Source organism: Oncorhynchus keta, chromosome 1 (assembly GCF_023373465.1).
Source record: "Oncorhynchus keta strain PuntledgeMale-10-30-2019 chromosome 1, Oket_V2, whole genome shotgun sequence".
NCBI lineage: Eukaryota > Metazoa > Chordata > Actinopteri > Salmoniformes > Salmonidae > Oncorhynchus > Oncorhynchus keta.
Window position 1 is genome coordinate 62,031,020 of NC_068421.1, and position 19,202 is coordinate 62,050,221.

Below are 19,202 nucleotides of genomic sequence, written 5' to 3' on the forward strand. Positions count from 1 at the left end.
CTAGCTTGCCTGCCCCGGTCTGCTAACTGCTAGCCCCTGCTAACTGCTTGCTAACCCGGTCGGTTAACTGCTAGCTTGCCAGCCCCGGTCTGCTAACTGCTAGATTTTTTTGCCCCGGACAACTAACTGTTAGCATCGGCCTGCTAAGTGTCTGAATCGCCGTGTTCCCAGTCAGCCCAACCACTCACTGGACCCATATGTTCACTTGGCTATGCATGCCTCTCTCTAATATCAATATGCCTCGTCCATTACTGTCCTGGTTAGTGATTACTGTCTTATTTCATTGTAGAGACTCTAGCCCTGCTCAATATGCCTTAACCAACCATGTTGTTCCACCTCCTACATATGCAATGACATCACCTGGTTTAAACGTCTCTAGAGACTATATCTCTCTCATCATTACTCAATGCCTAGGTTTACCTCCAATGTACTCACATCCTACCTTACCTTTGTCTGTATACTATGCCTTGAATCTAGGCTATCGTGCCCCGAAACCTGCTCCTTTTTTTCTCTGCTCTGAGAGCACTAAACGACCAGTCCTGTTAGCCTTTAGCCGTACCCTCATCCTACTCCTCCTCTGTTCCTCTGGTGATGTAGAGGTTAATCCAGGTCCTGCAGTGCCTAGCTCCACTCCCCAGGTGCTCTCATTTGTTGACTTCTGTAACCGTAAAAGCCTTGGTTTCATGCATGCTAACATTAGAAGCCTACTCCCTAAGTTTGTTTTCCTCACTGCTTTAGCACACTCTGCCAACCCGGATGTCTTAGTCGTCTCTGAATCCTGGTTTAGGAAAACCACCAAAAACCTTGAAATCTCCATCACTAACTATAACATTTTCCGCCAAGATAGAACTGCCAAAGGGGGCGGCGTTGCAATCTACTGCAAAGGTAGCCTGCAGAGTTCTGTATTACTATCCAAATCTGTACCCAAACAATTTGAGCTTCTACTTTGAAAAATTCACCTTTTCAGAAACAAGTCGCTGACTGTTGCCGCTTGCTACAGACCTTCTTCTGCCTCAAGCTGTGACCTCGATACCATATGTCAATTGATTGCCCCCCATCTATCTTCTGAGCTCGTGCTACTAGGTGACCTAAACTGGGACATGCTTAACACCCCAGCCATCCTACAATCCAAGCTTGATATGCCCTCAATCTCACACAAATTATCAATGAACCTACCAGGTACAACTCCAAATCCGTAAACATGGGCACCCTCATAGATGTCATCCTAACTAACTCGCCTTCCAAATACACCTCTGCTGTTGTCAATCAAGATCTCAGCGATCACTGCCTCATTGCCTGCATCCGTAATGGGTCTGCGACCAAACGACCAGCCCTCATCACTGTCAAACGCTCCCTATAACACTTCAGCGAGCAGGCCTTTCTAATTGACCTGGTCGGGGAATCCTGGAATAACATTGACCTCATCCCGTCAGTACATGATGCCTGGCTATTCTTTAAAAGTGCCTTCCTCACCATCTTAAATAAGCATGCCCCATTAAAAAAAATGTAGAACTAGGAATAGATATATTCCTTGGTTCACTCCAAACCTGTCTGCCCTTGACCAGCACAAAAACATCCTGTGGTGTTCCGCATTAGCATCGAATAGCCCCCATGATATGCAACTTTTCATGGAAGTTAGGAACAAATATACACAGGCAGTTAGGAAAGCGAAGGCTAACTTTTTCAAACAGAAATTTGTGTCCTGTAGTACTAACTCAAAAAAGTTCTGGGACACTGTAAAGTCCATGGAGAATAAGAGCACCTCCTCCCAGCTGCCCACTGCTCTGAGGCTAGGAAACACTGTCACCACCGATAAATCCACTATAATTGAGAATTTCAAGAAGCATTTCTCTACGGCTGGCCAGGCTTTCCACCTGGCTAACCCTACCCCGGTCAACTGCCCGGCACCCTCCACAGCAACCCGCCAAAGCCCCCACCATTTCTCCTTTACCCAAATCTAGATAGCTGATGTTCTGAAAGAGCTGCAAAATCTGGACCCCTACAAATCAGCCGGGCTAGACAATATTGACCCTCTCTTTCTAAAATGCCGAAATTGTTGCAACCCCTATTACTAGCCTGTTCAATCTCTATCGTATCGTCTGAGATTCCCAAAGATGGGAAACTCTCAGATAGAGTTTAGTGTGTCAAACCGGAGGGCCTGTTGTTCGGACATCTGGCAGTCCCTATGGGGGTGCGACAGGGTACAATCCTCAGCCCGACTCTCTTCTCTGTATACATCAATAATGTGGCTCTTGCTGCTGGTGATTCTCTAGTACACCTCTACGCAGACGACACCATTCTGTATACTTCTGGCCCCTCGTTTGACACTGTGTTAACTAACCTCCAGATGAGCTTCAATGCCATACAACTCTCCTTCCGTGGCCTCCAGCTGCTCTTAAAACGCAAGTAAAACTAAATGCATGCTATTCAAACGATCACTGCCCGCACCTGCTCGCCCGTCCAGCATCACTACTCTGGGCGGCTCCGAATACGTGGACAACTACAAATACCTGGGTGTCTGGTTAGACTGTAAACTCTCCTTCCAGACTCACATTAAGCATCTCCAATCCAAAATTAAATCTAGAATTGTCTTCCTATATCGCAACAAAGCATCCTTCACTCATGCTGCCAAACATACCCTCGTAAAACTGACCATCCTACCGATCCTCGACTTCAGTGATGTCATCTATAAAATAGCCTCCAACACTCTACTCAACAAACTGGATCCAGTCTATCACAGTGCCATCCGTTTTGTCACCAAAGCCCCATACACTTCCCACCATTGGGACCTGTACGCTCTCGTTGGTTGGCCCTCGCTTCATACTCGTCGCCAAACCCACTGGCTACAGGTTATCTACAAGTCTCTGCTTGGTAAAGCCCCGCCTTATCTCAGCTCACTGGTCACCATAGCAGCACCCACTCGTAGCACGCGCTCCAGCAGGTATATCTCACTGGCCACCCCCAAAGCCAATTCCTCCTTTGGTCGTCTTTCCTTCCAGTTCTCTGCTGCCAATGACTGGAACGAACTGCAAACATCTCTGAAGCTGGAGACTCATATCTCCCTCACTAGCTTTAAGCACCAGCTGTCAGAGCAGCTCACAGATCACTGCACCTGTACATAGCCCATCTGTAAACAGCCCATCTATCTACCTACCTCATCCCCATACAGTATGTATTTATCTTGCTCCTTTGCACCCCAGTATCTCTACTTGCACATTCATCTTCTGCACATCTACCATTCCAGTGTTTAATTGCTATATTGTAATTACTTCGCCACCATGGCCTATTTATTGCCTTAACTCCCTTATCTTACCTCATTTGCACTCACTGTACATAGACTTTTTGTTTTCTTTTGTTCTACTGTATTATTGACTATGTTTTGTTTATTCCATGTAACTCTATGTTGTTGTATGTGTCGAATTGCTATGCTTGATCTTGGCCAGGTCGCAGTTGCAAATGAGAACTTGTTCTCAACTAGCCTACCTTGTTAAATAAAGGTGAAATAAATATTTAAAAAAAATATTGACACAGGTCACTCAACCTTGATTGGGAATTCTCATTTTCCAGACTATTTGACCTGTAACGGAGCGTTGGTTGGTGGGCCTGCCTGCCTCTCTGTCAGCTGGCTCCTGACTGGGTTCGAGTGTATAATAATTCACATTAATGAGTATGGTAATGGTATGCAGAGGAATTACTGTCTTGCTGGCAACTCTGTAAGCCATACAATAATCATGCCATGGGTTTTCCTTCGCCACGACACCTCACAACAATACTCACAACAATAACAAATGATCTGTATACAGAGAGATGCACAGACAGACTAAAAAACAATATCCGCCTGTGAAACTAGTTTGACACATCCAATATCAGCCTGATGTTAACCATGCTCTCCACTACGGCTGGGATGGAGCTCAGACAGACTCTGTTTACCAACCATAGACTCCAGGGCAGGATCACCCAGAGTATGCTCTACTCTCATAGGGTTTAGTCAGGGAGAGTTAATGTCAGCAGTTCAACAAAGTACACCAAGTAGCAGAGCACGCATGGCTTTAAGATGCATTTCCACAGCAGGAGTTTAAGTTTACAGCAACACTCTCCTGCAGGACAAAAATACCCACAATATCACACAAACACCATAAAGGCCTTTTCTGTGGCAGAATCATTTTTGTTGCTGGGCTGTGTGTGTGTCTGGGCCCAGGGTCTCCTTGGCAGTAGTAATGGGCTCTAGTTGGGCTCCCTGCCTTGCTGCTGTGAATGGAGGCAAGGATAAAGTGGGTCAGGGGGGTTCTGTCGGGAGGTAATAAGCCACATGCTGTGACAGCGTGTGGGGGGGGGGCATGGTAACTCATTAATTCACCTTAGCACCAGTTGCGGGAAAGCCATGCTGGGCACAGTGCCACGGAGGAACGGAGCAGCAAGGGGAAGTGTCCTGGTGTCCCCCTTGCCCATGCCAGGCAAGGTAGAGGGCAGAACTGACTGAGGCCCTGGCTGTAATGCGGGAACAGACATGCTGCACTGGTCAGAGGTGTGACTCATTAACATACACACACTAATGAAGAGCCTAGAGTGAGACAGAAGGGCCCAGATGAGGCTGTGGGGAGACACACACAGAGACACACGTCCAGCTTGTTTGGTTGAGCACTGCTGTTGGAAATCTGACACTCCTTCGCAGACTGAGAAGAGGAAACACTGTCTCGTTCGAGGTGAAAAAATAGAAAGGGATTATCCGATGGGAAAACCTCCAGCAACAGTGGAGCAGACAAAGACTCATATTTAGACTCTTCGTTTGAACAAAAAGCGTCTCAGAGGCTGCTTGAGCCTGGATACTGCATGAACTCTCGATGAAGAGCCCAGCATAGCCACACCAGCAATTACTCCTTATCAGCAGCAGGGAACAAGCGTAACAATGCAGCCAAAGCACAGCCCAGTAAAATACAAACCGATTAGATTGCAGCCAGCATAATCAGCTTTTCCACATTCCTTGCAGCGAATATATAGTTTATAAATATATAAAGGTGTTTTTCGGGCGGACGGCAATCCCCAGCCAGCAAGGCAGCCAGTCGGTCAGCCATTAGGAGTATGTGGAAACAGTGCTGGACCTGGTGTGAAGCTGGGGATGCGCTGGAATAATGGAGGAGTGTTAGATTATTAACGAAGGGCTCTACACAGCTGCCGACACAGGGATTTGCATGTCCTTTTCTGCTCAGCGCTGGGCTGATGGCTGATTCAGCCCACACATTTACTCCCCCCACCATAGACCCCCGGACAGCTCTGTTAGCACGAGTAGACTCCCAAAACAAAACGGAGCGTGTGGAAACCATAGAGACATCCTTGGGAGACAAGGAGGCAGAGATAAAAAGATAGGATCAACCTGCTTTCCATACTGCCAGCTGGTAAATATCCCCAAGACAGTAAATGAACCATCTGATTAGGATTTGAAACACAATCAAGTAACTGCACACGAGGCATCCACTTAACACTAAAAAAAGCCAGGCCTCGAGGGAGCCAATGAGCAGTAATCTTAACTCTAACCGTATAATAAATACATTTCATATATAAAAATATTCTTAGGTTGTGTTTATACATGTCTTCGATAGCATCAGAATACTTGATTTTCTTTTTTTAATAACACAATAGCATTTTCATGAGTATCTGTTGCTGCTTGCTCACCTGTGGAGCGCATGGAACAGTGGTTATTCTTGGAAAACGTGTTCTTTTGAAATAGAGCTCATCTCCGCAATTTCGAGAGTCATTTGGTAATGGTAAGGGTTTTGGAAACATCAGAATGAGCTATTTCTGATATTATATAAAAAACACAATATCTTACCTGTATGTGACTCTGTAGGAGTATTTGAGAAAATCACTTTTTGATACTCTGGGAAAGTAAAGGACATGTCCTCTTAAAACTATTTATAACACAAATTATGTTTGTGACATGAAGATTCTTACAACATACATGTGTTAAATAGGCTTATTTAGGAAAAGTCAAGGACAGAGGAGGGCATGTCTTTAAAAAGGCAGAGATATTTAACTAGAAATACGCCGATAAAATATTAATATGCCAACAGTCACTACATCCGTTTAGAAAACTGATCCATGTCTGTGTTAGTGAGTGTGTCATTTTAAAGCATGACTTCAGGGCCTATTTTGGTTTTAGCTTCTGTCTTTAACATTGATACTATCAAAGCATGTTACTGTATCAACTGTAAAGTCTTCCATTTCAAAGTGCAGAATGTTTCACCTGGTCACGCACACGGCGCGAGGGGGGAGAGGGAGGGGGAGGGGGAGAAAGAGCAAGAGAGAGCGAGAGAGAGTACTGGGGGAGAGTAATTGGCCCAGCTGTCCTGAGGGCCTTATTGTATAAGAGGTGACAGAAATCTGAACCAAGGAGCAACACTGGAGCCTCCGAGCTGTCCCTCTATAAGGCCCTGAGCCCTGCGGAGCTTCAAAGCCACTTTGTTGAGACCGTTAATGGTGCCGATGACAACAGCAGTGAGAAGCACCAAGTAGGTGAAATGCCCGGGCCAAAAGAAAAAGTAGCAGAGGGAGGAACACCCCTGTCCAATGGCTATAAAAAAACATTCTAAAATAACTGCCATCTTTAACAATTGGCAGTAACAGCACTCTACAGTGTTACTTAAACTAAGCACTCAACCCCGGGGTAGCACAATTATATACACTCTCACTGAGATTCATCAACACAGAAAAAGTGCCAAAAACGGTTTCATTCCCTAAAAGCCAGGAGCATGCGGTGTAAAGGGGGCAGTTGAGATTGTTTACAGCTACATATTTAGGATGATTGGGCCATTATTTGTGCCAACATGTGCTTACAATTTCCACACCAACATACTTTGATTATTTTAGTTGCTATTCCTTTTTCGTTGCTATTCTTCTTGAGTTCCGTGAACATGGAAAAACTGTCATTGCTGTGCCCTTGTTACCCCCCCCCCCCTTAGCATTTCATGGAACATGCAGTTATGACAGGTTACAGGCTACAGGCCTGTGAGAGCTGGGTTCTCAGGCATTTCAGCCTTTACTGATTATTTCTTTAGTTTAGACTCAGGGATTGAGTTTCCTTGGTTACTGCAATGACTAAGAGAGATAGAGCAGGCCGGAATTGAAACAAAACAGACGGGACAAGCTATGCTATTTATATGAAGCAAGCATATAATTGTTTAAAAGGTTAGACTACAAGCAAGGGATAAACAACAGAGAAATCTGGGCAGTGCAGCGGTGTCACTGCAGGCTACTGAGAAAGGCCATTTTCCAGGCCTGTCACATGGCAGAGGAGCTGTCTGCCTAGGAGACACACAGCTCCAGCCAACGGTCTCCTAGTTAGCTGGGCATGCTCCAGAACTCACAGACCAACCACACAATCACCAGCAGGAATGGGGCAATCACTGAAGTATTATCGTAACACATACATTACATACAGACAGTCACATACAGTCGTGGCCAAAAGTTTTGAGAATGACACAAATATTAATTTTCAAAAAGTCTGCTGCCTCAGTTTGTATAATGGAAATTTGCATATACTTCAGAATGTTATAAAGAGTGATCAGATGAATTGCAATTAATTGTAAAGATCCTCTTTGCCATGCAAATGCATTTCAGCCCTGCCACAAAAGGACCAGCTGACATCATGTCAGTGATTCTCTCGTTAACACAGGTGTGAGTGTTGACGAGGACAAGGCTGGAGATCACTCTGTCATGCTGATTGAGTTCGAATAACAGACTGGAAGCTTCAAAAGGAGGGTGGTGCTTGGAATCATTGTTTTTCCTCTGACAGCCATGGTTACCTGCAAGGAAACATGTGCCGCCATCATTGCTTTGCACAAAAAGGGCTTCACAGGCAAGGATATTGCTGCCAGTAAGATTGCAGCTAAATCAACCATTTATCGGATCATCAAGAACTTCAAGGAGAGAGGTTCAATTGTTGTGAAGAAGGTTTCAGGGCACCCAAGAAAGTCCAGCAAGCGCCAGGACCGTCTCCTAAAGTTGATTCAGCTGTGGGATCGGGGCACCACCAGTAGAGAGCTTGCTCAGGAATGGCAGCAGGCAGGTGTGAGTGCATCTGCGCGCACAGTGAGGCAAAGACTTTTGGAGGATGGCCTGTTGTCAAGAAGTGCAGCAAAGTAGCCACTTCTCTCCAGGAAAAATATCAGGGACAGACTGATATTCTGCAAAAGATACAGGGATTGGACTGCTGAAGACTGAGGTAAAGTCATTTTCTCTGATGAATCCCCTTTCCGATTGTTTGAGGCGTCCGGAAAAAAGCTTGTCCGGAGAAGACAAGGTGAGCACTACCATCAGTCATGCGTGGGGTTGCTTCTCAGCCAAGGGAGTGGGCTCACTCACAATTTTGCCTAAGAACACAGCCACGAATAAAAGAATGGTACCAACACATCCTCCGAGAGCAACTTCTCCCAACCATCCAGGAAGAGTTTGGTGACGAACAATGCCTTTCCAGCATGATGGAGCACCCTGCCATAAGGCAAAAGTGATAACTAAGTGGCTCAGGGAACAACAAAAACATCTATATTTTGGGTCCATGGCCGGGAAACTCCCCAGACCTTAATCCCATTGAGAACTTGTGGTCAATCCACAAGAGACGGGTGGACAAACAAAAACCCACAAATTCTGACAAACTCCAAGCATTGATTATGCAAGAATGGGCTGCCATCAGTCAGGATGTGGCCCAGAAGTTAATTGACAGCATGCCAGGGTGGATTGCAGAGGTCTTGAAAAAGAAGGGTCAACACTGCAAATATTGACTACTTTAACACTTATGAAATGTTTGTAATTATACTTCAGTATTCCATAGTAACATCTGATAAAAATATCTAAAGACACTGAAGCAGCAAACTTTGTGAAAATTAATAATTTGTCAGTCTCAAAACTGTTGGCCACGACTGTATACAGGCACGCACACACACGGCAACAAATAAAAACAAATACACACACACACTAGTGATAACAAAACATCAAGGCTATCGACACACACAGTGAGGTGACAGGTAGCCTAGTGGTTAGAGCATTGGACTAGTAACCGAAAGGTTGCAAGATTGAATGCCTGAGCTGACAAGGTAAAAAATATCTGTTGTTCTGCCCCTGAACAAGGCAGTTAATCAACTGTTCCTAGGCCGTCATTGAAAATAAGAATATGTTCTTAACTGACTTGCCTAGTTAAATAAAAAGGTTTTAAAAAACATACCAAAAACCAATCGAAATGAAGTGATGACCAAGGCAAATCACCACTAAACTACCTCATAGAGAAATGTCCAAAGCAGAGATCATTCCGTAGCATTGTACGACCCGCTTTGAAATAAAGTGAATACTGTCATAGCTAACTGAACGCACTCCCCATGCAGCAAAGTCAAACTATTCAAGCTGAGGCGTAGATGTACCATTCTGACGATAAGGACTGTTAGAGCTGATAATTTGCTAATAAATTCATTAAAATCCTACAATGTGATTTTCTGGATTTTTTTTCTCATTTTGTCTGTCATAGTTGAAGTGTACCTATGATGAAAATGAAAATTACAGGCATCTCTCATCTTTTTAAGTGGGAGAACTTGCACAATTGGTGGCTGACTAAATACGTTTTTGCCCCACGGTATCTATCCTACCCTGTCTTTCTAAAGTCTTCGAAAGCCAAGTTAACAAACAGATCACTAACCATTTCGAATCCCACCGTACCTTCTCCGCGGTGCAATCCGGTTTCCAAGCTGGTCACGGGCGCACCTCAGCCACGCTCAAGGTACTAAACGATATATCTGCCACCGATAAAAGACAGTACTGTGCAGCCGTCTTCATCGACCTGGCTAAGGCTTTCGACTGTCAATCACCATATTCTTATCGGCAGACTCAACAGCCTTGGTTTCTCAAATGACTGCCTCGCCTGGTTCACCAACTACTTCTCAGATAGAGTTCATTGTGTCAATCGGAGGGCCTGTTGTCCGGACCTCTGGCTGTCTCTATCTTTTCTCTGTATACATCAACAATGTTGCTCTTGCTGCGGGTGATTCCCTGATCCACCTCTACGCAGACGACACCATTCTGTATACAACTGGCTATTCTTTGGACACGGTGTTAACTTCTTTGGGACTGGAGGGGCAGTATTGAGTAGCTTGGATGAATAAGGTACCCAGAGTAAACTGCCTGCTACTCAGGCCCAGTTGCTAATATATGCATATCATTAGTGGATTTGGATAGAAAACACTCGGAAGATTCCTTTTGAATGATGTCTGTGAGTATAACAGAACTTATATGGCAGGCCTGAGAAAAAATCCAACAAGGAAGTGGGAAATCTGAGGTTTGTATTTTTTCAAGTCATTGCCTATCGAATATACAGTGTCTATGGGGTCATATTGCACTTCCTAAGGCTTCCACTAGATGTCAGTCTTTAGAACCTTTTTTTGAGGCTTTCGACTGTGAAGGAGGAGGGAATGAGCTGATCACGAGCGCTAACGTGAGAGCGACCTGCGTTCCATTGCAATTCTAAAGACAAAGGAATTCTCCGATTGGAACATTATTGAAGATTTATGTTAAAAACATCCTAAAGATTGATTCTATACATCGTTTGACATGTTTCTACGAACTGTAATATAACTTTTTGAACTTTTCGTCCCGAACTTTCGCCTGGATTTGCCCGCTCCTCGTGAGTTTGGATTTGTTTACCAAACGCGCAAACAAAGGGAGGTATTTGGACATAAATGATGGACTTTATCGAACAAAACAAACATTTAAAAACTCTCCTTCCAGACTCATATTAAACATCTCCAATCCAACATTTAATCTAGAATCGGCTTCCTATTTCACAACAAAGCCTCCTTCACTCACGCTGCCAAACATACCCTTGTAAAACTGACTATCCTACCGATCCTAGCCTCCAGCGATGTCATTTACAAAATAGCCTCCAACACTCTACTCAGAAAACTGGATGCAGTCTGTCACAGTGCCATCCGTTTTGTCACCAAAGCCCCATATACCACCCACCACTGCGACCTGTATGCTCTCGTCGGCTGGCCCTCGCTACATATTCGTCGCCAGACCCATTGGCTCCAGATCATCTATAAGTCTTTGCTAGGAAAAGCTCCGCCTTATCCCAGCTCACTGGTCACCATAACAACACCCACCCGTAGCACGCGCTCCAGCATGTATATCTCACTGGTCATCCCCAAAGCCAACACCTCTGTTGGCAGCCTACCCTACCAGGTCTCTGCTGCCAATGACTGGAACGAATTGAAAAAATCACTGAAGTTGGAACCTTATATATCTCCCTCACTAACTTTAAGCATCAGCTATCTGAGCAGCTTACCGATCGCTGCACACAGCCCATCTGTAAATAACCCATCCAATCTACCTACCTCATCCCCATATTGTTTTTATTCACTTTTTTGCACACCAGTAGTTCTACTTGCACATCATCATCTGCTCATCTATCACTCCAGTGTTAATTTGCTAAATTGTAATTACTTCGCTACTATAGCCTATTTATTGCCTTACCTCCGCACGCCATTTTCACACACTGTATATAGACTTTTCTATTGTGTTATTGACTGTACGTTTGTTTATTCCATGTGTAACTTTGTTGATGTGTCGCACTACTTTGCTTTATCTTGGCCAGGTCGCATTTGTAAATGAGAACTTGTTCTCAACTGGCCTACCTGGTTAAATAAAGGTGAAATAAAATAATAAATTGAGTATTGTGTGTAGATTGATGAGGAAAAACATTTATTTAATACATACATACGCGCAGGGGTCTATATACTTTCCAAATGCACTGTACAGCATATGGAAATAGATGGGGCTCATGGGTAGGTGTCAGTAAGAGAGAGAGGTGACATTAACTGGAGAGAGAGAAGAGAGAGGCAGAGAGAGAAAGAGGGAGTGGTTGTCCAGACTGTTTTCACACTTGCTTTGACCACCAGATGACAGAAAGAGAGAGACAAAGTTATGAGCTAAACAGAATGAGTTTAAATCACGTCATAATTCATAAACAAAAAAGTATTTCAGTAAAAATACTATAAATCATTGGTGGGTCTACCTTTACTTGTTACTTCCGTGAACTTTCATTATCCTCTCTCCTCGTGAGGGAGAGAAATTTGAAAATATCTTTAAAATATATGGGTTTTTGGTAAAGGAATTACAAGGCAATGTTTCTTAAACTTACAGAACTCAAATAATTGATCCAAAACTAAATATAAATGTTGATATTAGTTGGCAGGGGTCTTTACTTCAACAATAGTGTTTATGTATTTCTAATAACGTTTACAATTTTTTTCTGGTAGATGTTTTCTAAGACCCCTTTTCCATCGATTTGACCAGAAATCAAGGGCATTATTTATGCCTCATTTTTAAGATGGAAAATTGCTGAAAAAGGTATCTATGCCTTCATGTCCCCAAAAAATAGACTCTTAGCTTTCATTTGACATGCTCATATGAATGCTCCTATGAACTTCACATGTTGGTTCTCATGGGTTCTTTCAGATGTAAATTACCAGCCATATTCCTCTCAATCACATATAAATTGCTCTTTGAGCATGCAGAACACTCACAGATTTTCTACCTATAACCCAAACCACTCATCTGGAAAGATTGTGTTAATGCCATTTAATAATCAAACATCCACAGTCAATTTCCACAATTATCATGTCCCGTTGACCACCAGCTCTCCGATCAATAACGCTTAACTGCACAACTTGAGACGATAGAGGATTTCAGGTGACAGATTGTGGCCTGTTAGAAGAGAGGATCAGACAGGGGGTCTTGGATGGGGGAGACCCTGGCTCAGACTCTGGCACAAACCCAGGCCATGAGATGCTCTGACTGGAGACCGCCTGCTGTCCTGAGACCTGTTGCCTCCAGATGGCCCCTGGGCCCCTCTTCTCTTCATCACATGTTCCCTATCCTCCTCTCATCATCCCCTCATCTCTGACTCACAGGCCCTGGCTCTCTGACTAGCTCCACAGAGAGGGGGCAAAGCAGACGCTCAGCACAGCCAGAACCTTTTGATTCCTCACACAAGAGATGTCGGCTCCATACATTAATTGGTGCTTGTGAACCGTTGATTTAGTGCTTTCGAGGGCCCATTTCATCTGAGTAAACGGTCTCCAGAGTCTATTCTGCCTCTGCCCACCCAGTGGAATCCTGCAGGTCTTCCACCCCGGCTGTATCTCTGCCCCCTGACCGTCATCCCCCTCCCATCCATCCCCCTTCCTGGGTCTTCGAGAATATTAGCTCACACTCATAGCTAGGCTTAACCCATCACATAGTATAGCCAGGCCTTGGCACTAGTCCCTCCTCGTGCCTCACCCCCTCACCCTGCCCTCCCCTCAGTACAGAGCCTCTTCAACATGACTGTCTCACACATGACTGGATCCCCTGGTTCACAGAATGCAGTAAGCCATTAATTACTTCAAAGCAGAAAACAAGTGGCACTGTGCATGAGAAAAATAAATACAGCAATACAGGCAAGCAGGCAGAGAGGAACAGAACGGCCCGGTAATGAAGAGAACCACAGTACACTGACAACAGCAAGAGGAGTCTCTAGGTAAAGAATGATAAACAAGCACAATCTCACAGTTTCTCAGCAAACATAAAACTATCGGAGAGAGCAATCTGAGTATATAGTCCCTAAAACCCAAAGCGGACATAAATGAGGAGCATCCTATCCGTGGGCCTACAGGGCATACTTCCACAGCTTAACACTGTGTTGGTGATGTTTGAAGTGTGACTCAGGATGTCCGCGTCATTGTTTCTCTGTACAATTACTTCCACATCCAACAACAAGGACCTGTTAGTCAACACCAACACAATGGGAAAGAACCAGGCTCCTTGCAAGCCCCCTCATTGTGTGTGTGTGTGTGTGTGTGTGTGTGTGTGTGTGTGTGTGTGTGTGTGTGTGTGTGTGTGTGTGTGTGTGTGTGTGTGTGTGTGTGTGTGTGTGTGTGTGTGTGTGTGTGTGTGTGTGTGTGTGTGTGTGTGTAGAGAGAGTATAGGGGGGACCAAACTGTCCACATCTCTCCTTGCAGTGGCCCCTCACTAGTCCCTCTCCTCGTTAACAAACCTCTATATGCCACAACGGCAATGTCAGCAGTCTCATTCATTGAGGGGAGAGAGCCATGTGAAAACGCCTCAATGACAAGCAAACAGGCCGTGGAAATCATTCCGCCAAAGGCATGGAATGATTTTCATGGTGAATTTATATATTAAGCATATAGGAGGATCTTTATTCAACAGCTAGCCTAGTCAGTCCTCAGTGAGACTGTAGCATTGTGCTCCTCCATCATCCCAGGCTTATGTAACAGATACCCTTCACCTTCTCAGAGACTTTTCAGAGTCCACAGACAGCAAATTAAAACATAGAAGACAAATTACTCAAAATGAGAGAGCAGCAATGTTAAAGCTGTTGAGGGAAAATGAAAGAGCTCTCATTATTGACTATTACAGGGGACGTTCTCTTTGAACTCCACTCATTTATCCTCCTGCTTTGCTTTAGTATTGCACTAGATATACAAATTATTAGAGGAAGGAGAGATGGAAGATAAAAGGGAGAGTGCGGATGACGAGAGAGCGGGAGAGTGTGATTAAATCACAGAGCCAGTCCCTGTCGGACAGAGGGCTTATTGCATTTTAATGGGTGGATTGGTGGCTTGGTGACCCCTGGCCAGCTCCAGCCGCACCTCTCCACAGGTCAGGGGCAGCCGCCACCCTGCAAGCCCATTGGACCCTGGGAATAAAGTCTCCAGAGGTCATCGGCTAACCTGTTTATCCTGCAGCCATAGCAACCCCAGTACTAGTCTTGGGCAAACATAAACAGCGGGGCAGCGGTAGGCTGCTGTGTGCTGGGTGTAAATGGCGAGGTCAGATGGATATAATACAAGGCACTGCTGATTCATGCAACAGGAGCCCTGTCTGTCCACTCCTCACGCTGATCTCTGCAGCACAACCTGTCACTCACCAAGCCTCTCTTTCACCTTCCCTTTCTCCCCACTCCACATGCTAAGTGGTAACATTGTTACGGTCAATTTGTCCCATTCAGTCCCAGTGGGCAATGTCCTTCTCGTGACAACCCACAGAGAGACCACACTGCTTGGTAGGGCCTGACACCAAGGTCCAGCGGAGGGAGAGGAGGTGAAAGGGAGTGGGAGGGGCGGCAGAGCAGGTTAGCCTTGGGGCCCCCAGGCAGGCAGCTCAATTGTATTGGTGTTAGGCAATCAGTCAGAGGGTGGTGGAGATGTCGCCAGCTCTCTCACAGAGTCTGTGATAGAGGCTCCTCTGGCCAGGTGACGTAACCCCCTGGAGGGGGTGGCGGGGACAGGATTAAGTCCTCCTGCAACAGGACAGGGGCACCTGTTATTTTAGCACAGTAGGCACAACACTTGCTTTGGGGGGTGCTGGCGTGCACAACTGTTAGAGAATGGAGAGGGTGCTAACAGGGCCCCCATTCAACAAATCCTGGACGGCACTGAATCACACGCACACACAGGAAAACTAACAGACTGTGACAAACATATTCTCCCTTTCTTTTTATTTCTTCCTCAGTCCCCCTCTCTCTCACATACACACTCAGACAGATCCTGCAAATTAGTTCAGAATTCCACAATGAGAGCAGTAGGGGTTCTTTGGCCCAGAGTGCAGGGAGGGAAGTAGGGAGGGAAGTTGTGGATCTTTCCAAATTAAGTAACTTCATAATAAATCACAGTGCTCTGCTTGCTGAGGATTAGCTGAGCTTCACTGGGCAGTTTGTTAAGCTGTGAGGAGCACTGGAGAATAGGAAAGCGTCGCACAAAAAAACAGTGAAATCAGCACCACCTTGGAGCAGTGAGAGAGTATAAAGTTACCGTAGGCCTACTGATAGGGGTCCGTTTGCTCTGATTTAATACATCCTCCTCGGCTCGAGGAAATTAAAAATGAAAGTACAATGAGGAGATCACAGCGTTTATCAGACAGGTGTTTCCTCTGTTCTTATCACCTAATGTATTCTTTATGATATTTCTTCTGTAACGAGTGCTAGTGGGATGATGAGTGTACAAGAGGAGGTCGAAGGCATTAGCCGGGAGAGCGGTGTGGGAGAGAATCTCCCTAGCCAGGAGAACACACAGCACGCAACACAACACAGCACCAACAGATGAATCATTAGCCAGATGCAGCCAGCAGCCCTCCACTCTCTCTCTCTCTCTTATTCTCTTTTCTCCATTTAGAAGTCTCTCCCTCTTCACACAGGCAAAGAAAACAATGGCACGAAGCTGGGACTGTAGAACAACAGCCCAGCATCTGGGCATCAGAAGAGTATAGGTTAGAGAAGGTAGGTAAGGTATGCAACCTGTGGCAGAGTCCAGGGAGAGAGAGAGTGCTTTCAGGGGATATTAAAGAGCCCCTTGTCCTTCGAGCCTGATTGACACATGAGTGAGGGGAGGGCTTGTGCTATTCCCTTGGCTATATCTTAGCTTTCACAAAACTGTCTCCACTCCCTAGCCCCCTTTTCTCTCCCACTCTGCTCTCCTCTCTCACACTTGGGCTCATTATTGGAATGCTCTGACCCTTGGGGACTTCACTTACTTTTCTCCCTTTCCAGTCACAAACCTCAGCGCCCAACAAAAGGCAGCTCAAAGGCAATTTGAATTTGAAACCGGGGGCATAACAAAAACCTGCAGCTTTCTCCCAAAATAAGAAACTTTGGGGAGCTCAGTGTCATCAATTCAGAAAAACGCGAATTTGATTTTGACTCTAGCCAGCCGGCTAACTCAGTGTACTGTAAAGACAGCAGCAGCTGCTGTAAAAAGAGAAGAACAGAGGGAAAGGGAGAGAGAAGAGCCCGGGGGGATGACGGGTGTAGGGACACCCGGGCCTTGGACAGGATCACAGCGCAGCATACACAACCACCAGCAGCGCCACTAGACAGACACACACACCAGTCACAGAGGGCTGCTGCTCTCATAGCTACTGAACTCTCCGTGTGAAAGAAGAGTAAAATGAGTCATTTTGTGCATTTACATTTTATGATTACATTTAATCAATAATAATAATAAGAGTTTTAGTGTTCAATTCATTGTAACGGTAGGCTAGTTGGGAAAATACATTATCATAGTCTACAATTGCACATTCTTTTGAATATAGCAAAAAAAATCAGTCTCGGTTACTTTCCTAATATATAGGGAAGTCAGACATTAGCATACCTTCTTATGGTCGTCAACAATAAATCGTGCTGTCTCTGTTACAACAACAAAAAATGTATGTAGCTTGGACATGGTGCTACGCAGTATGAAATCGAGAAACTACACAATGCTAGAAAATCCAGGTAATATTAGCCTATGGAACAAATTTGTAGCCTATAATTATGTCACAATTATGTGTGTCGACATGTGTGGCTGGCTGGTGACACTCCATCAGAGGGCAAATGCCGTATAATTTCAAGTAAGTTACCCACATTCGTTTAAGACGTTTTCAAACTCATCACATTTCATTATGTTCGGAACACCATTATACCCAAAGCATCGGCATGGCGATACCGGAGGCAATGTCCCATAGCGCGCACCACCGGACCCCAACGTTGGACAGCTCTGCCCACTTACCGCTGATTGTCGAGTAAAAGGTGCGCCCGGAACGCGACGATTACACAGTTCTTGCCTCCACAGTATGATGTCCCCTGGATTAATATCCAGTATGTAAGAAAAGGATAGACAGGCCCGAGGTTTTCGTCAACACCAATCCCAACGTCGTTTGTAAACTACTACTCCTCTCTGTCGCACCTGTCTCTTGCAAAAACGGATCCCGTACGGCGGCCTGACATCCCTAACACAACTGTCTCTCGGGTTTTGTATTCATATACCCCCACCAACCCCCAGCACACACAACACCACCTGTCCCGGTGGACAAGACACCACAAAGCGGTTCTTATGTCGCGCCACGACACATGGCATTCCCGTTGAGCTCTGCAGCAATATTGCTCCTCAGACAGCCGTCCGGAATTCCTAAGTAATTTGGGATTGCTGGTAGCAGTGGTTGATGTAGAAGGACTGATTGCAATAACAATCCATGCAGCACCCAGTGGCACTGAACCAGCTGTAGCGTAAGAAAATTACATCTGTTTCGCTCTCCCAGCCTGCACTATAGCAGTTGCGTTATCAATCATCTATCCCCACAATAGTTATTTTGTGCGCGATGTAGCTGCGCACGGCTGCTGCTCTTGCCAGTATACTGTCATTCATTACTGCGTCTTTTCACTTCGGGTCTCATTGAGAGAAAGGGCTGTTCATCAGTCTGGTATGCGCCCCTTTTCCAGTATGCTTCAGAATTCCGCGGGTAGAAAACTCCCATTCATCAGTTTATGAAAAATATGTATTTTTTCTGTAGTTTACCCTTCAGGAGCTTTGTGAAGATAGGAAGATCACAGGGTGTTTATTTACTAGCGGTGGAATACAGATTATTCAGTAGGCTACTGCTCCCTCCTGTCACCCACAGGGACAGAAAACCAGGCGATACCAAAACCTGAAGCAGAATTACGCAGTGACTGGAATGGAATTGATTACTAGATAATCATATTTAATTAGGCAAATTATTTTATTCTTAAATAAAACAGTAAACATCATATCAATACATTGTATGCATGGGCCTCTTTGTAACTCCAGAAGAACAATAAGGAATGACTTTCTCCAAATAGTCAGATGGGACTTTTGGAGACTCCAAACTATCTACCAGAGCCCTCTATCGAAATATTGTTTTGTATCATGCTCGATGAATATCCTCACATGGATAGCATAATACGATTTACCACTTTCCAAAAGCCGTTAATTATACAATTCTAAGGACATTCATCGAAATGCAGCACACATTTTTTGTAAAACAAACCCGATAGACATTAGCCAAATATATTAACATACACTATTAAACAGCTGATGTTAGCTTATAGTACTGAACTACACTGTTATGATACAAACTATTGTTTAGATCAGCTGATTGAGTAGAAGCATACAGTGCCTTCAGAAAGTAGTCACACCCTTGACTTTTCCCACATTTGGTTATATTAGAGTAGGAATTTAAAGTAGATTACATTTAGAATTTTTGTCATTGGCCTAGACACAATACCTCATAATGTCAAAGTGCAATTATGTTGTTTGACAATTTTACAAATGATAAAAACATGAAAATCTTAAATGTCTTGAGTCAATCAGTAAAAAATGTGCTTAACAAGTCAC

General features: G+C 44.8%; 1 protein-coding gene across 3 annotated transcripts in view; it reads right to left on the minus strand.

The window, feature by feature from the left end:
- The window catches only part of sema6bb (sema domain, transmembrane domain (TM), and cytoplasmic domain, (semaphorin) 6Bb), a 139,206-nt gene extending 120,763 nt beyond the window's left edge, over positions 1-18,443 (minus strand). For all 3 annotated transcript variants that reach the window (XM_035780500.2, XM_035780491.2, XM_035780480.2), the window contains exon 1: positions 17,580-18,443. The gene's annotated coding sequence lies outside the window, so the exon portion shown is untranslated. The remainder of the gene's footprint in view (positions 1-17,579) is intronic.
- Positions 18,444-19,202: the final 759 nt, after the last annotated feature.